Below are 16,114 nucleotides of genomic sequence, written 5' to 3'. Positions count from 1 at the left end.
AAGTTTAAACGGGGACTAAATTTTAATACTTTTTTTTTTTAATTCTGTTCTCTTTTTCTTTAATAGTTCTTGTCCTCAGAATTTAGCTCAGCTTTTTTCCTGTTGCACTCACTCGGGGCAGCTATCATATCATAGCCAGGAAAGATAATTGAATGAAGAATTGATTTTTATTGCCTGTAATAAAAAGCAGTTCTTATTACTTTTACAAATTACTCATAATTACAATTGTCTAGAGAATGTCTTATCACCCTGAGTGGTGCTGAAATAAGCTGGATGCACAATAGTACTTCTACGTCTATGATTTAAAACTTGTGTTCTCATTAATGGCAATGTAAGTTAGCACTATGGCAAATTTAGTTCATATCATTTTACTGGACAGATTCTAATAGCGTTGGAGAAGAACCTAAAGCAGACATGCAATTTATTTCTGAGTGGCATCATTTCTATCGGAGCACGTGCACTGAGTCTGAGAGGTGTCTTTAATTATTAAGGAAGTGGAATCATGCAAGTTACACTTCATGAAACATTTTTATTATGTCTTTTAGAGCCCAAACGCTGAGAACTCCAGAGAGTTTTTACCAGGGATCAGATTTGTTAAGTTGTAGACATGTAAAGCTAGTTTAAGCATTAAGATTTTAGTGACGAGGTTCATCAGATATATACTGAATGGCCTTTCCTAAAGTCTTGTCTTTAAATTTCACAGAAAAACAGAAGAAAAGCTTGTACTTGCCACATCTGAATTCTTTTTTCTTGTTTATGATGCAGTATGGCCGATAAAGAATATATCTGTCTTTTTTTTCTTTTTTTTTAAGCAGAACAGGTAACTCTGGGTCACTTTCATATACCTGATCTGTTACAGGACAGAGAAGGAAAAAGCTAGAATTAATCACAACCCCTCTCACCTCCCTAAAAAAAAATGAATTATTAAAAATCTCCAGGGCAATCTGTCTTCATTAACTTCTATCCTAGAGTTTGTGCCTTGTTTAAATATGTCAGTCTGATAAATCAAGGTATTGATCTCACTTGATTATAAAGGAAATGTCTTTTAAGAAGAATGGGAATCAGTTTGTGGGGAAAAGTTGATTTTTCTTCTGTAATGACCTGTTGTATGACTCAGAACACACCTGGCCTCCCTTTGTTAAACAGCGTGAGTATAAATGAGGGTTAATTTGCTGAGAAGTGTTTTAAAGCTAAATTAGATTTACTAATTTTGTTCATGTTATTCTTGATATTTTATGTGTATTAACTCATTCATTTAAAAGTTATTACCTTTAAGGCAAATATTTATGTTAGACAGTATTGTGCAAACTAGGACGCATGATAATTTTTTACCAATCAACAAGTTCTATTAATTCACTAAAACCTGCCTAAGGATATAATCAGCAATTTAAAGAACAGTTTGTACATTAAGTTTGCATACCAGATATCTAGACATATCCTAACCACAGCACACAACACAAACAGGCAGGCAATGTGGGCAAGCGCTGAGCTTGTGTGGCTATTCAGTACTACAATTAAACTATCAAGCTGTTTATTAATGTATATGGTATTTCTAATGCTCTTTGCCTAAGGCATTCTTATGAATAAGAACCTTTCATTTCCTGCATTTCTCAGAAAAGGCCCCAGTTTAAAGCATCAAAAATATTAAAAAAAAAAAAAAAAAGATTCTTAAGACTCCTCTCAGGCCACCCTACTTGAAATTTCTGCAAAGAAATATGTAGTTAGACCTACTTAATAAAATTTTGAAATGTCATTCTACACTCAACAGGAAAATTTTTGGCTGCTAATATTAAAGGAAACAAAAAGAACTATAACCTTGGAAAGGAGAGCTCACCTAGTCTGCTTAGTCCTGAGAACCCTGGAGAAGAGAAACTGCTCACTTGCTGGATTCAGCTGATTGTTGTGGATTCTGCAGCTTCTTTTGAGGTTTCCCATGGCAGTCTCATGCTCTGCATCCCTGTTACATGCAACATCTGAGAAGACAACCCTTCCATCCATCCATCCATGGATGCGTGCCACCAAGCTCTCAGCTAACATAAGCCATATATATGCCATCATATTTGTTTGGGTTTCAGTTTGCACTGGAGCCCAGACTCCCCAGTTTCTTGCTCTCCAGCTTGAGTGTGAGGTGGCCTAGGTAGGCAAGTTGGCAGGAGTAGTTCCTCATGGCCAGGGGGAATGCACTCAAGTTCTGTCTTTACACATCCTGTAGATGCTTGCAGATCCTGACCGAAGCTTATGTCAGTAGAATAGCTCTCAGTTCACAAACAAAAGGTGAAGAAGGATTTTCCCTTAGGGAATGGATGGGACTGATCAGGACTGAGAGATGCACTTTTCCTTTTTAAGATGATTTTCACAAGATACTTGGATGGCAAGTCACCACGGAGTTCTTAGTTGTTCACAAACTACTGTCAGCAGGGCAGACCTGAGAATGCAACAGAAGTCACAGGGTCACCTCTGCGATGGATCCTCACCACACCTCAGACTCAGCCTGCTTCCCGATTCAGACCTGGTGGCATCCTCCAGGACACATTTTTTCCAGATGTCTTCAAGCACATCCAGACCCCTGCTACAGCCCAAGAGCTGGCTGCTGGTGAGTATATTTCCAGTGGGGACGACATGGGGTGGGGGCAATGGTTCCTGCCAAGGGAACAGGTAATGTATGGCACTCTGGGCCTGACAGCTACAGCAAGGAAAGAGCATGCCACTGTTCCCTTTTGGCTTAAAACTCCCTGCCTTCAGGAAAAGACCCCCTCCCCAACTTGTTCTGGAATCTAGTCACATAAAACCGGACCTTCCTTTAATTAGACAACAGAGACAGGTAAGTGTAGCCAAATGCAAGTTCTCCCAAGCAAGCAATTGTGTCAGGACCAGAAAAGTTATTGCTCCACCTTGCCAGCCCCACAGTATTCATGCCTGGGAAAATGTCTGGCCATCTCTGACCTGAGTAGATGGCTCCAGTCTGCAGGTAGTGTCATCCTGTTTCTCCCTCTCTCCACAGCAAATGCTGGTCCAAGCTAGGCCACTTGGTTTTGGCTGCCAGAGCTCCTAAAAGATAAAAACTTAAGAACCAAAGGACTGTGAAGTCTTTTGGATTAACAGTAGAGTTAGATCATAATCCAGTGATATATACTAGCAGCAGCAATTTCTTACCCCATTGTCTCACATATCTCTCTAGACTCCACTCATATACCATAACCTCATCCAGTCTGTCATATTCCATCTTCTGCTGACATTCCCAGAGTAATGATGAGCTAGATCCCATTCCCATCCCATTTCAGGCCTCAATCCCGTACTTTTCCTGACTCTGTGTATCGTCTCCTTACCAGGATCCGGGTTTCTTCTGAAGGCAGGAGCATGAGGCACTATTTCTGCCTTTCCCCCACACTGGGCAGTGATTTTACTAGACAGCTGAATGCTGGAAAACAGCAGTACAATGCATTAAGGATGGTTGGGATGGGGGGGAGGACAAAATTTCACCCACCTCTCTTATGGATCCTTCCTGGAATAATTTATGCAGTAGAAACAGATCCGCTCCATAACACTCTGCTCCACCCCCAAAAGCATAACCTACAGATTACAAAATTGCAAAAGTCCCTTGGCCATTTCTGCTAGACTCTCAGACATTACGTGTAGTTTCCTGACATTGTGTTCTTTGGATAGTCTCCCAGGGAACATGATCAGGTTTCGGATCCAGATGCAAAGTTACAAAATTTGGCCTGTGGGTAGGTGTCTCAGCAGTCCATGTCTGGATATCAGTGTGCTGTATTATTTGCTGTCATCCTGACCGTGCCAAGGAACGACATGGTTTTCTTTTCTCTTTCTTGCAGACATACCTGAAGGAAAGACATGTCTCCACCATGCACGTTCCAAACAAAGTCTGATGTTCACATAGACCAGGCACTGAGAGTAGATGATATGGCAGAGAAGCTGCTAGAAAACTAGAGGACTGAAGTCTGGGCCCAGAAGGACCATGCTAAGCTGAAGTCAGCTACAACAGACTAGGGTCCACTAGAAGTTATGAATCTAGGACAAAAAAGCCAGCCAGACGACTCTTCAGGGTCTTTCTTTTCTAAGCGCTGGACAGTGCCAGAACTGCTACCAGAGCACAGTGTGCTAGTTCCCACTGCTAAAGCCTCAGACATGCCTGATTACTCATGCATCTCAACACCTCTCCTGGAAAAGCAAAAGAAGTTGAGCCGGGACTCTGTAGAGGCAGGAGGCTGCTCTGGGTGCCAGACAGACAACGCAGGGGATGTAAGCTGAAACATCTGTAAAGGAAGGGCTGACTAAAGCCCCAAGACCCTGCAGAAACTTTGTCCACTGAAGCTTTTGGCACTGAATACTCTGGGCTTCATCTTCAATTACTAGAAAAGTTGGGAGTAGCGTGGCTCCTCTTTTAATGACTGTAGTGGGTAAGGACCACAAATGTGCTCTCTGAAACAGCCCATATTACTGTTGTTATTTTTCCCTCATTGATGTTATACCTCTGCAAGCCTAATTATCCTTTGTTCTTAATGGTCTCTTATTAGGCCAACTGCCCAAATTTTACAGTTTCTGAAAGAATAAATGTGTTGAAGCTGTCTGCAGTGTCTTAACTCTCTATGTTTTTATGGTCCCTGTTGAATTTTCATTCCCTTTGCCCCTTCTTACTTAGTAGAAAACAGAACAGTAGCCTTCCTATTTAGTGGAAGGAAGGAATTTTAGTTGTCATCAATCTAGTCAAGACATGTATATATTTACATATTTTTACATGTTACATATTTTCATATTTTGAGGAAAGCACTTAATCACTGCTAAACTTGAATAACGAAAGTAGAAATTGTTTTCAGACGTTCAGGTTCTTGTAAGTGGTACTCAGTCTCCCATAGATGAACTTTCATCTTCTTTCTCTTTGCCTTTGTCTCTGCATCTACTCGTCCATCTTTCTTTTTTTTCCCCCCCCCTAACATGGTTGACTTCTCCTCGGACTCCCTGGCTCCTACTTCTGCCTCCTCAAAGGGGTGCTCCGTCCTCAGCGTCAGCTCTGATTGTGCCGTCTAACTCATGTCTGCTCTGCTGCACTCATTGCTAACCCATAGCATCAGCTGATTGAGAGCTAAACTCTACATTTTTCTCCTTTTGTGCAACGTAGGGTAGGTAGAACTCTGTTACCCCACAATTTTCCACTCACACCAGTGAGTGTCCTGTCACACCAGTGAGCACTGTCCTGAATGCACTGCAACTCCACAGAATTCAAGGGGATGAGAAATCCCCATTTTGTTTCTTAATTTCTTTCTTTAAAAATCTATATAATAGAGTTGGCTGGTACCTTATTGCTGTCATGAATAAATCAGTCTTGCAGAAATTGTCATCTACCTTCCCTATTTACAAAATTTCTTCTCCCCCTCTTACCAACAAGGTTAGGGTTAGATACTGTACCCTATTTTAAATGAAAATTATTTATTCTTGGACAATAAGCAAGTAGGGTGTTGCAAGTAGATATCATTTTTAAAAAATAGCTGTACCAGATGAAAATAGAAATCAAAATTAAATAATAAGAATTATTCTCTGAAATTATTCATATTGTTTATACTTTCCTTCCTCCTTGCTGACCCCTAGAAGCAAAATTTCTCAGTTAGAAGGCTTACCTAATACCTATTCAATTACTTCTTAAATAGTGTCTTGGAATGTATTTCATGATCAGTTGTGGTTAGCGTTTTAATTAAACTTTTGCAGCATATCTGCATGAAAATATAGCCAGTGAGACAGACATACTTGTTCTATGGGAGTTTATTGACAGAAAGGAACAGATTGACTTGGCATGTTAGTAAGACTCATTAATCTTCTTCAAGTACATACTGGGAAAACATGGAGTTCTCTCAACAAGCTGTTACCAAAACAGAGTTTCTGTTTGAACAGTTGGAAAACTAACAGTAGAAGTGGAAGTTATAAGCAGAGAGTGAGATGTTCTTCCTTGATAAAGCATTGTGGCTTTGGCTTCTTGTCATTGTGTGTAATGTACTGTGAGTAATATTTAGAATAGGGCAATACTTGTGAGAAAATGATCCATTACCACTCGAGTTTGCAGTTATAAAGCCTGAGTATAAAGCTAGCATCTAGCCATTGAAACCATGCTATGAGTCTTGATCTGTAGGTTATTGTATTCATTTTATACCGGGCATGTATGGCTTCTTAAAAAGTAAAGTATATATAATGTGTTTTCATACCTATGTAATGTGACAAAAATATGGAAAAGTATATACCTTAGATATAGTATTGCATAAGGGTTTAAGGAAAGCTGAAACTACCTGGACATATTCCTAGAGAAAGAAAGGGATTAGGAGTAAGTGCTAGAAATAATAATTTCCCTGTAGTAATTCTGATCAGTTTCTCATGTAGACAGACTTCAACACCCCTTATATGTGACATGTACTAAGACAATTTTTCATGTCTCTTACACTGACCATTTAGCAGGGAAGCCTGAAATGTCATCTTCTTTTTTTTTCTTTCTTTTCTTTTCTGGATTCCTAAGTTAGTTAGTAGCTAGTATTTTAACAACAGTCTGCAACTGACAGTTCCTCACAATCTACTCTTTTCACTTTTATTACATCTATTAAGAACAAATATATCATCTGAAGAAATGTGTTTTTAACACAGAATATAGAAAGTCCTTCCTGCTGGTGTATATTGAGGGGAGAAGTAGAAAGAGGTATTTTGGAGCATTTACATGCATAGGTACATGTATATTTATGATGTGCCACTGGAATTCATCTCTGATTCAGATGCAACCAGTGTAAAGACCCTAATCTTGCAAGGGGCTGAGAATGCCCTTTTTACTCCCACTAAACCCAACAGGATGTTTAGTACATGACAGAAGTCCCTCAAGGCAGAAAAATACTTGAGAGCCCAGAGAGGAGTGGCTATAAAGAGGAAATGAGGCTAAAGCTCTTTTCAAAGATCTCCTTCTCACATTATAAATTTAATTTATGTACATCAGAGGCTGAAATGCTAAGATGATCTGAAAAGGTGATTACAAGGAGTCTATGGACCTGATTTTTTTCTTACTTTTTTTTTTCATTGCGTTTCTCTGTAAGTATGAAGGGGACTGAACTTAGAGAAGCCCTTGCTATTTCAAATATACATACATAGTTCTCCGATTTATTTTTCCATTTGTAAAATGAAGAATTTTTAGTGATGCTGTAAATAGTACAGGCAAATTAGACATTATCAAAAACCCCATGAAACATGCAGAGCAGGTTCTGCATCTGCTTTGCATACAATATATTGTAAAAAGAAGTTTCCACCGCTTTTTTACAGGAAAGATTTTTATGTACATTCATTGTACTTGCAGAGCTTTCTTTTCCAATGCAGTGTCAATTGGATGGTTATACACTATAAATCTTAGCAGGCATACAAACACGCACAGAAATAATGCAGACTGCAATAGACTTAAGCACAGGATATGTATATTGGAGCAAAATTGGACATTGTTAATAGAAGTTTCCTGATAACAGAACTGCTGTAATATGAATTTTTATTCACATTTGGTTTATCAGGCATGCTCGGGGTGTCATGCTCATTTCTGAAGTGTGAAGCTGACAGCAAGATACAATGCACAATAACACTGTGTGTTTCCAAGGGAGAACTCTGCTGTGTGTTCCTTGGTCGTTTTAGCGTAGCTGTCTGCAGTGCTTTACATTTTCAAATTTAAGCTCATGAATACATGTCCCCCCAGGAGGGGTAAATGTCATTGGTATGAATTTTAGCAATCAGGAGAAAGCCACAGACATTTTCAGTCATGTTCATCATCGTTGGTTGCCTCCATTTGGGAAGTTCAATTGAGTTATTACAGCCTGCACTTTCAAAGACCATTAATGCTCTTCAGCCATCTGGAATCGACAGGACTGTCTAGGTACTCAGTAGTTTTGAAAACTAAGTCTGCGGTTTCAGCTGAGCATCCAAACACCAAAAGTCACACGTATTTGGAAACTGTTCTTCAGGCCTGCTTGCTAGTGAGTAATGGGTGAGACATTACCAAATGGTGATGTTACCAAGAGAACACCTGAACAGATTTGGTTACAACTTTCTGGATGATGTTTGACAAAATACACTATTTAATTGATCCCAAATCTTTGCAGACATATATCCAGTAAGTTTTTCTTAAGTTAGTTTTAGGGACTCGCAGTAGTTAGGAGGAGAAAAGACAAATCAAGGAACTGAAGGCTTTCAGACAATGAAGGGACACACGACTGCACTCAGCTGCTCAGAAGTAGGTGTCTATGTCTATGTGGACACTTTTCTCTCCTGGCATCTTAGAACAGATGGAAGGCAGTTTATGCCTTTTTAATTGACATCACAACTTGGAAAAAGGGTTGGAAAAAGGAAAAGCCAGGTTTCAATCCCAGCTTTGCCTAATTTGGAGGGTTTTTTCCACATAGCAGAACCTTATCCTCCATGCTACACAGGATATGAAAACTGCAAAAGTTGTAAAGCAACAGATCATTGCCATCTAGTCAGCTCCACCACAGTTAAACAGTCAGGACAGTGTTTTCTGTATCTTCTCAGGCTTGTGCCGCCATCCAATCATAAGTCTAGTGTTCAGCTGTCGGGGTTTTGCCCTGGCCCCTCTCATTCATTCACCATGCTGCATGATGGATCATTCCCTTCCTACCTTCCCCTTTCTCCCACTTGCTCCTTCCACTCAGAATTGCTTCCTTGGTCAATGGTAGTGTCTCAGCCTCTCCATCATGAAGCAGAAAGATTTAAATTCATCGTGTGGAATTCATCTAACTCTTTCAAGCTCCATATCACACTGGACATGGATTCTGTGGAAACACAAGATCATGAGTTAGGCGTTGGTATATCTCTGCAACTCTGAGATTTAAAAACCTGAAAACTTTCCCTGATGACCTTTCATATGCACTCCAATAATGGAGGATTTTTGTTCTGTTGAGACAAATGGTTCTAGTAGAGTTCTGTGAAGCTTGATTTGGAGCATAAATGAAGGAGAGAAGGAAAAACAACACCTCCAAATTTCTGTATTCAGAGTCCAGTGACATTCAGGAATCTGCAAAAGTCTGTGCTTCTGGAGTTAGAAGATTGATTATAAGATGTTTAGGAGAGACTTTGGACTGGACCTTGGTTCGGCTTTTGCCACTTTTCATTTCTTGAGTAATTTCTGTCCAAGGTTTCAGACCAGTACTCTATCCTTACTTCTCACTCACCTCCCTCATTTTCTGTAATCTTAGGAAGCATAGATGGCAGCATATGAAATAAGTCAAATTTTTATGTTAACACGTTAACTCACATCCACACTAAAGGAAGGCAGAAGAAAAGAACAAATAGTTTCTTGAGTTGGGTACCATGATGAAAGCTACAGAAGCTCGAGGGTGTGGACCAGCAGAGAAAGATGCTCTTAAATGCTGACTATTTCACTCTAAGACCATTTCATCACCTAGGAAAGTGAGATAAATGGGAATAAGAGAGCAGAGGAGATATATTCTTTTGACTACATTCCAAGAAAAATAACTGTGAAGTTTTAAGCACAAGTACTATGCTTAAAAGCCTTCAGGACAGAAGCTGACACCGATAACAATCAGCAAAAGAAATATGACAAATACTTAAAAATAATATTCATATCTAGGGCACCTAGTGCTGTTATTCCAGTCAAAATCATTTCCAAAGCACCAAAGCTGCACATCCAGAAGTGGTTATCAGAGAAACTGCTATTGAGTCCTTACACCATTTTCGTAGATTGACAGTAGAGGCTGTTATGTTAATTCAGAAAATGCACAGTAATGGTTTAGTTATTACCAAATAATTCCTGTATTGCTAATTATATGGAGCATTTTGTATAAATTATTCATACACAGTTTAACCTTTTTAAAACAAATGTTTTTAATCTGTTTTTTATCTGTTGTATGCAACTTCCGTTTTGTTCAAGTACATGCTCCCAGGTTAAATAATATTGATAGTAACTAGCATGGGCTATTTTGGGGGAAGGATATTTCAAATATCCACTTCCTCCCTATATCTGGACATCTGGCTATGCTAAATTGTAACACAGGCTATTCAGTAAGTCAATTCAGCAATAAAACTAGCAGTAAACTAATTGTGTGTTGTCTTTGTCACAGCAATGGATCATGAATGGTCAAAGATCTGATACATCCTAGGAGTTAGACTGAACTATTCCTCCAACTTACTTGCTCTATTTTTCAAAATTTGTACGTGCAATTGGCCTAGAAAATCTCTAAACTGTTAGCTGGTAGAGCTGGTAGGTCTGTTTCGCTTGACATTTGAATTGTAGTAGAGATATTAGGAAAAGCTGCCTAACTGTCTACATGCTGAGCACTTTTGCAATGTGGTATAAATTATCTTACAGGATTACCAGTGATTTATATGTGTTTTTCCTAGTCTTCTGAGTTTTGCTAAGATTAGACTTTCAGTTATTATTTATTTCCGTGGCTCTACAAAGATAAAAAGCAAATTATTCATCCCTGTGTCATAGACTCATATGGCTGGGAGGATCTCAGAGGCCATTTCATCTATCCCCCTGCCCTAAGAGGTATGAACAGCAGATGCGTTAGTCCTGACAGATGCTTGTTTAAGGTGTTCTCATAGATTTCCAGTGATGGACTCATCACAACTTCCCAGACAGACTATTCAGCTCTTCCCTGTCCTCACTGTTCAAAAGATGTTTTTCTCACCTGAATTGTTCTTGCTTTAATTTAAGCCCATTATTTCTAATTCCCTCCAGCACTGACACGGGGAATAGATTGCTCCCCTTCCCTTTGCAGCAGCCATTTATGTACCTGAAGAGAGCTAGCATTCCCCCATCAGGTTATTACTTCTTTTGGAAAAACTCATTTCATTCACTCCCTCCTCATAGATCATATTTTCTTATTCTTCTGAAGGTTCTCCAGCTTGACCTGAGCCTTGTCCCCCAAATGTGGAGACTGGGTGGGGTTTCATCTAGCTACACTCAAGTTTCTAAAATGTAGATGTCTACAGCTGAGCAAGTCACCGTAGTTTCCTTTCACACTCACCAGAGAGCTCATCAGCTCCTTAAAATCAGCAGAATTCAGGGCACAATTAGTCTCTTCATAAAGTGCATGTCTGCTTCCAGCCAGGTAAACTGCATCCTAAATTTGGTGTCCTGTATTGCATAAGACTTGTGTGCAGCAGGTGCCTAGACAAGTAATCCTGGAGATGCCAGAGTTCGGTAATACGAATTCTGGACAAGTAATTCCAGAAATAAATCCTTGTAGTTGTGCGTTGTCCCCCACATAGCCATTTAATACCCTTACATATACTGTAGGCTGTCCCATCTGGTCTCCACCTACTTCTTCAGAAAGGGCTGCATCTCACATAGCTCCTTTGTGTTGTCCACCTGTCCCGTACAGATGTCTCAGATATTTCAGGGTGTCTGAAAGGGCACTAACTGTCTATGTTTAGACAACTGAACCCTTTCTAGTATGTCTTGCAAGTTATGCTCTTCCTAATACTTCCCACTATGGCACTGGTTCATGTTTAGGTTTTGAGACACTCTAAAACCCAGCTCCTTTTCTGTGGAAAGCTACACAACAAGTTGTTCTTCATGATATATACATATACATACATACACACACACACGCTTATATGTACATACATATATACATATATATGCATGTATATATGTTCTTGGTTATTCCTGTTGAGGTGTTTCATGTGACATGTCGCTTCAGAATATGTCAGTATAAATGTATGTGGGAGTCTGGATAAATACACTTCTGTATATCTGCCTTTGAATGTGTGTATATTTTAGGGGTAAATTTTTCTTGAACTCCACGTAAATTTAATCTTAATGATTCCATTGTCTGTGCTTCCCCATCTGCTGGCCCAAAACTCTCCTTAAAGTCATACACAAAAAAGTGGAGGGATGCAGAAAAAACACGGAGATGAGGACGCCTAGGTTCTCATCCAAGCTCTTTCACTGATTTTGGTCTTGGACAGACCTCTTTACCTTTTTAACTGCATCTCCCTTGTTATCTCTATCCTGTCAAAGCTCTGGGACCAGTTTTCTCTTCCTTTGTGTTTTAATCTCTGCTGGGAATTCTCACTGATTTTGGAAACCAATTAATAATAATATATCATGCTTATAATAAACCTGACATTTACAGAGAGAGAAGCTAATCATATTTTATTTCAGAAGCATGCTAGATATAAGGCCAACTACATCCTCCTCCAGGAATACTTTTGCACCACAGGGGAAAGTTCTGGCCCAGGGAAGTAAATGGGAATTTTGTGGCCAAGATTTTAACCATAATCTAAACTCAAAAAGAGCAAGGAGCAATGCGTCACATTTTTGATAAGCTAGCTATAGAGCTAGATACAGAGGGGACTTTTCTTACGTTTTTGACGTTTCTGTATGCATTGTTCACCTGACTGGTTTGCCAATATCATATCCATTTCTCATAAATGTTGAGTTCATATTGTGTCATTGCTTGCGTCTACTTGTGTTAGACCTAATTGCTAGGAAGCATTTCCTGATATTCAGTTTACAGTTCCTTTTACTCTTAGTAATGCCCCTTCAGAACTTCATTTTAAAGGTTTTTATCTATTGCGCAGAAACTAATGCACTTTTCATCTTCTAGCATTTGATATTACATGCAAATGGTACTCTTTGCATTTTTTGTGAAAAAGGTTATTATTGTTCTTTTTACCACATGGATGTCTGTAAGCAACATGCAAAATTACTTCTGCTCTTGTTGTTGTAGAATTGTAGGCACATAGTGCTTGACTGCAAAGCTCTGTAATTTTCATGTGTTTTTTTTTTTTAATACCCTGCATTTAAAGTTTCACATCTGCAGATCTGAAGGGGAGGATGTAAAATAAAAAGCACACGATGTTCTCAGGAAAACAAAAGAGGAGTGGGTGGCTTTAGATAAAACGATTGCCTTGTACCTCTGACACTGATTATTTTGTTTGGTGGTGCAGGAGGCTCTAAAGGAGAGAGTCCATTTGGGAGAGACATCTGCTCTCTGAAATTGCCCAGTACAGTGGGATACAGGTTAGTCTTTGGCTGACGAAGGAATTCAGATAAATTCAAACATGTTCAGTGTTAAGCAAAGAATACTGTATTCCCGAAAGGACGTTAAGCGACGTGTCAGGCAGCTCTAATGCACACCTTTTAAAATAAAAAAATAGTATTGCCTCCATGTTCTACTTGCTTATTTGCACTGAAGCATCAGTAACAAAACATGGATTGTTTCTCTGATCCTATCCAAAACAAGGCTTTGATTATCCACAGCTGCCAGGCAAACTAAACCCCAGGTATTATCACAAGACAGACATACGTTCAACGTGAGACATCATTTACAATGAATTCATGGTCAAAAACATTTGTAGCTGACCTGGACATATTCAGAATCAAAACTAGAACCTAGGATATTTTTCAAGGAAGAATATTTTTTTCATTTCTTGCATATTTTGGTCTGGACTTTGAAAGGCACATTTTTCTACATAATTTTTTCTACAAAAATTACAGGGCTTTCTCAGGAAAGAGGTAGGCATTTGTGTGTAGAAATAAGGAATTATGAGACTTCACTATACCAAACCAAAAGGGAATGCACATTTTCTTACAGGTCAGTGAAAATAAGGTTAGTGGAACTTCTTGTTGCATAATCAAAAAGCAATATACTATACATCCATATAAATCTTGTCTAATTCAATATTTGCTTTAATTGGGCTTGCTGCAGTGCTTACAAGGGCTAAGGATCCCTTTTGAGAACTGGCATTTCAGATTAGGGTTCCACTGAAAGAACTGCCATCATTGCCAATTAAAAGAAAAAGCCTTCCCCCACCTTCTTCTTCCTTCTTTCTTCCTCACAAGGAGGAAAATGGAATAGCACATTTTGGGCATTAAAATGATACTTTCATCATTGTGTACTAATGAAAAACAAATCAAAGCACATCATTCTGTAGTTTTTCGGAAGGGTAATCTAAGGGACAGAGAGGTTCCATCATTTAGTATAGATAATGGGACATATTAAAGGGAGGGTGAGGACTGGAGTGTAAAGAGGTTTGCTTTTTTTGATCCTGGGAATATACATAATTATCATCTCATATTTAAGAATAGTGTGAGAATAATCTGCTGCTGCTTTTTTTCTCCCTTTTTTTTGTATAATTCCAAATGGGCGGTGTTAATTTAGACAAACAGCAATGTTTCTCATTTCTGGAAAAGAAATGTTGTTTTGGAAAAGACTGAATTGGTATGCAATTCTTTCATGCCAAAATTATCTGCAAAGAAGAAGCTCTCAGGACTCACTGAAATTGAGAGTTTGGCTATGCGTATTTCTACAAGGGTAACAGGGCTGCAGCAGGGATTTCTTAGCTCCCCAGCTTTAGGGCAAATCACCCAGGTAGACTATCCCAGAAGAAAGGACCTCCCATACCCAGGTTCTCCGGCTTCAAGTGCTACTCTGACTCATGTGCTAAACCAGAGTCAGGGATTTCTCACAGAGGGCTGCATCTGGGCTGGGGCATCCGAGCTTTGTGTGTTAACTTTGTCCAAAAACTTCCAGACACTTCTAGTATAATGGAGAGTGCAAATCCTCTTCCTCTTCTTGGTTTTAAGATGACAACAGAATAAATATTGAAAACATCTATTAAGCTACCTTACAAAAGTTCCTGTTCCCCCAGGGCCTGATGAAATAGCCTTCAGATGTTAGTGCTTCAAAAGAGACAACAAACTTCACCGTGTTGATTTTTGTTAGGTTTTTTTAGATCATTGCAACTATAAGACTTTAAACATTCACAGTTTCAGTACCAGGCAGCAAAGAATAAAATCGATGGATGTGGGTTTTCTAATGTTTCCAAAGCATTCCCAGGAAATATATATATACTGCTAGGCAATCATCTGTGCTTATTTGGGGTGCATAAAGATTCTGCTCTGGAATTAAAGTCCTTATCCATCTAAATATGCAGATGTTTACCGGAATGACATTGAAAAGCATTCTTCAGATATGTTGTTCTTGGCAATCTACATTCGAAGCACACTATGTCAGAAATACCACGGGACTAGAGTTTCTCCTAGTGGACTTAAGCAAAGGAAATAGCATAGACACTGTTTGTCCATTCTCTATCACTGTTGATGCATAGCAGAAACAGGCAAAGCAATGGAGATAGAAACAAAATGTGAAAGATATGAAAAAGGAAAAGGAAAAGAAAATCAAAGCTGTAGAAAACCACTGAAAATGATATATTAAAAAAAAAAGGAAATAAGATGATAGAAACAAACAAATGAGAGATAGCAACTCAAAATGAGAAAAGAAAGAAGGATGTTGCTTTTTTTCAGCATATTAAAGGAACAATAAACATAAAATGGAAAAGTTCAGGAAAAACTCATAAAAGAAGAAAGAGAAACAATAAAATGGCAAAGAAAAATAAAAACAAGAAATGCTGTAATAATTCCAAGCATCTTGTTTACAGGAAAGTGCTTGTAAATATGCCTTCCATATGCTTATAAATATTAATGCTACATATTGAACATATAATAAAAAGGCAAGCAAAAAAAAGAATCTAGTTTTAAAGTGATTGTGATTATCTAGGCTATGGCAATTTTAACATTGACATAATACACCAGGAACCTAACTGAGCATGAAACTTAAGCATATGCTGAAATTTAAGCATGTCAAGAATCTCATTCACTTCAGTAGCTGATTAAACCAAGTATATGTTTAAATGCATTGCTGGATTAGGGCTTCTGGGGACTGGTTAACTTGCAATGCCTAAGAAAGATAATGTTTTGAACAACATCAATTTCTCTTATTCAAAGTCTTTCTATGGCAGCTTAAGTTTCTATGCAGATATTTGGGACCTCTTTTCAGCTGCATATCTTCCCATATTAGCTGATTTTAACTGAAAATTAAAGACAGCTTCTCAGGATTGACTTTTTTTTCCTTTTTTTAACCTTGAATGCATCCTATAGTCTCACAAAATTCTTGATTAAGAAAATAGATGTACAAGAGAAAACTGCTGTAAGAAAAGAACATTTCCAACACCAAACTTTGAGAATTAATGAGGATGTGAGGTCAAATTGAAGGGATGGGACTTGGAATATGCAAGCAAAATTGCACATGCATAGAATTATTAC

This window comes from Apteryx mantelli, chromosome 1 (assembly GCF_036417845.1).
Source record: "Apteryx mantelli isolate bAptMan1 chromosome 1, bAptMan1.hap1, whole genome shotgun sequence".
Lineage (NCBI taxonomy): Eukaryota > Metazoa > Chordata > Aves > Apterygiformes > Apterygidae > Apteryx > Apteryx mantelli.
The sequence above is the reverse complement of the archived record's forward strand: the minus strand, read 5'-3'. Positions refer to the sequence as shown.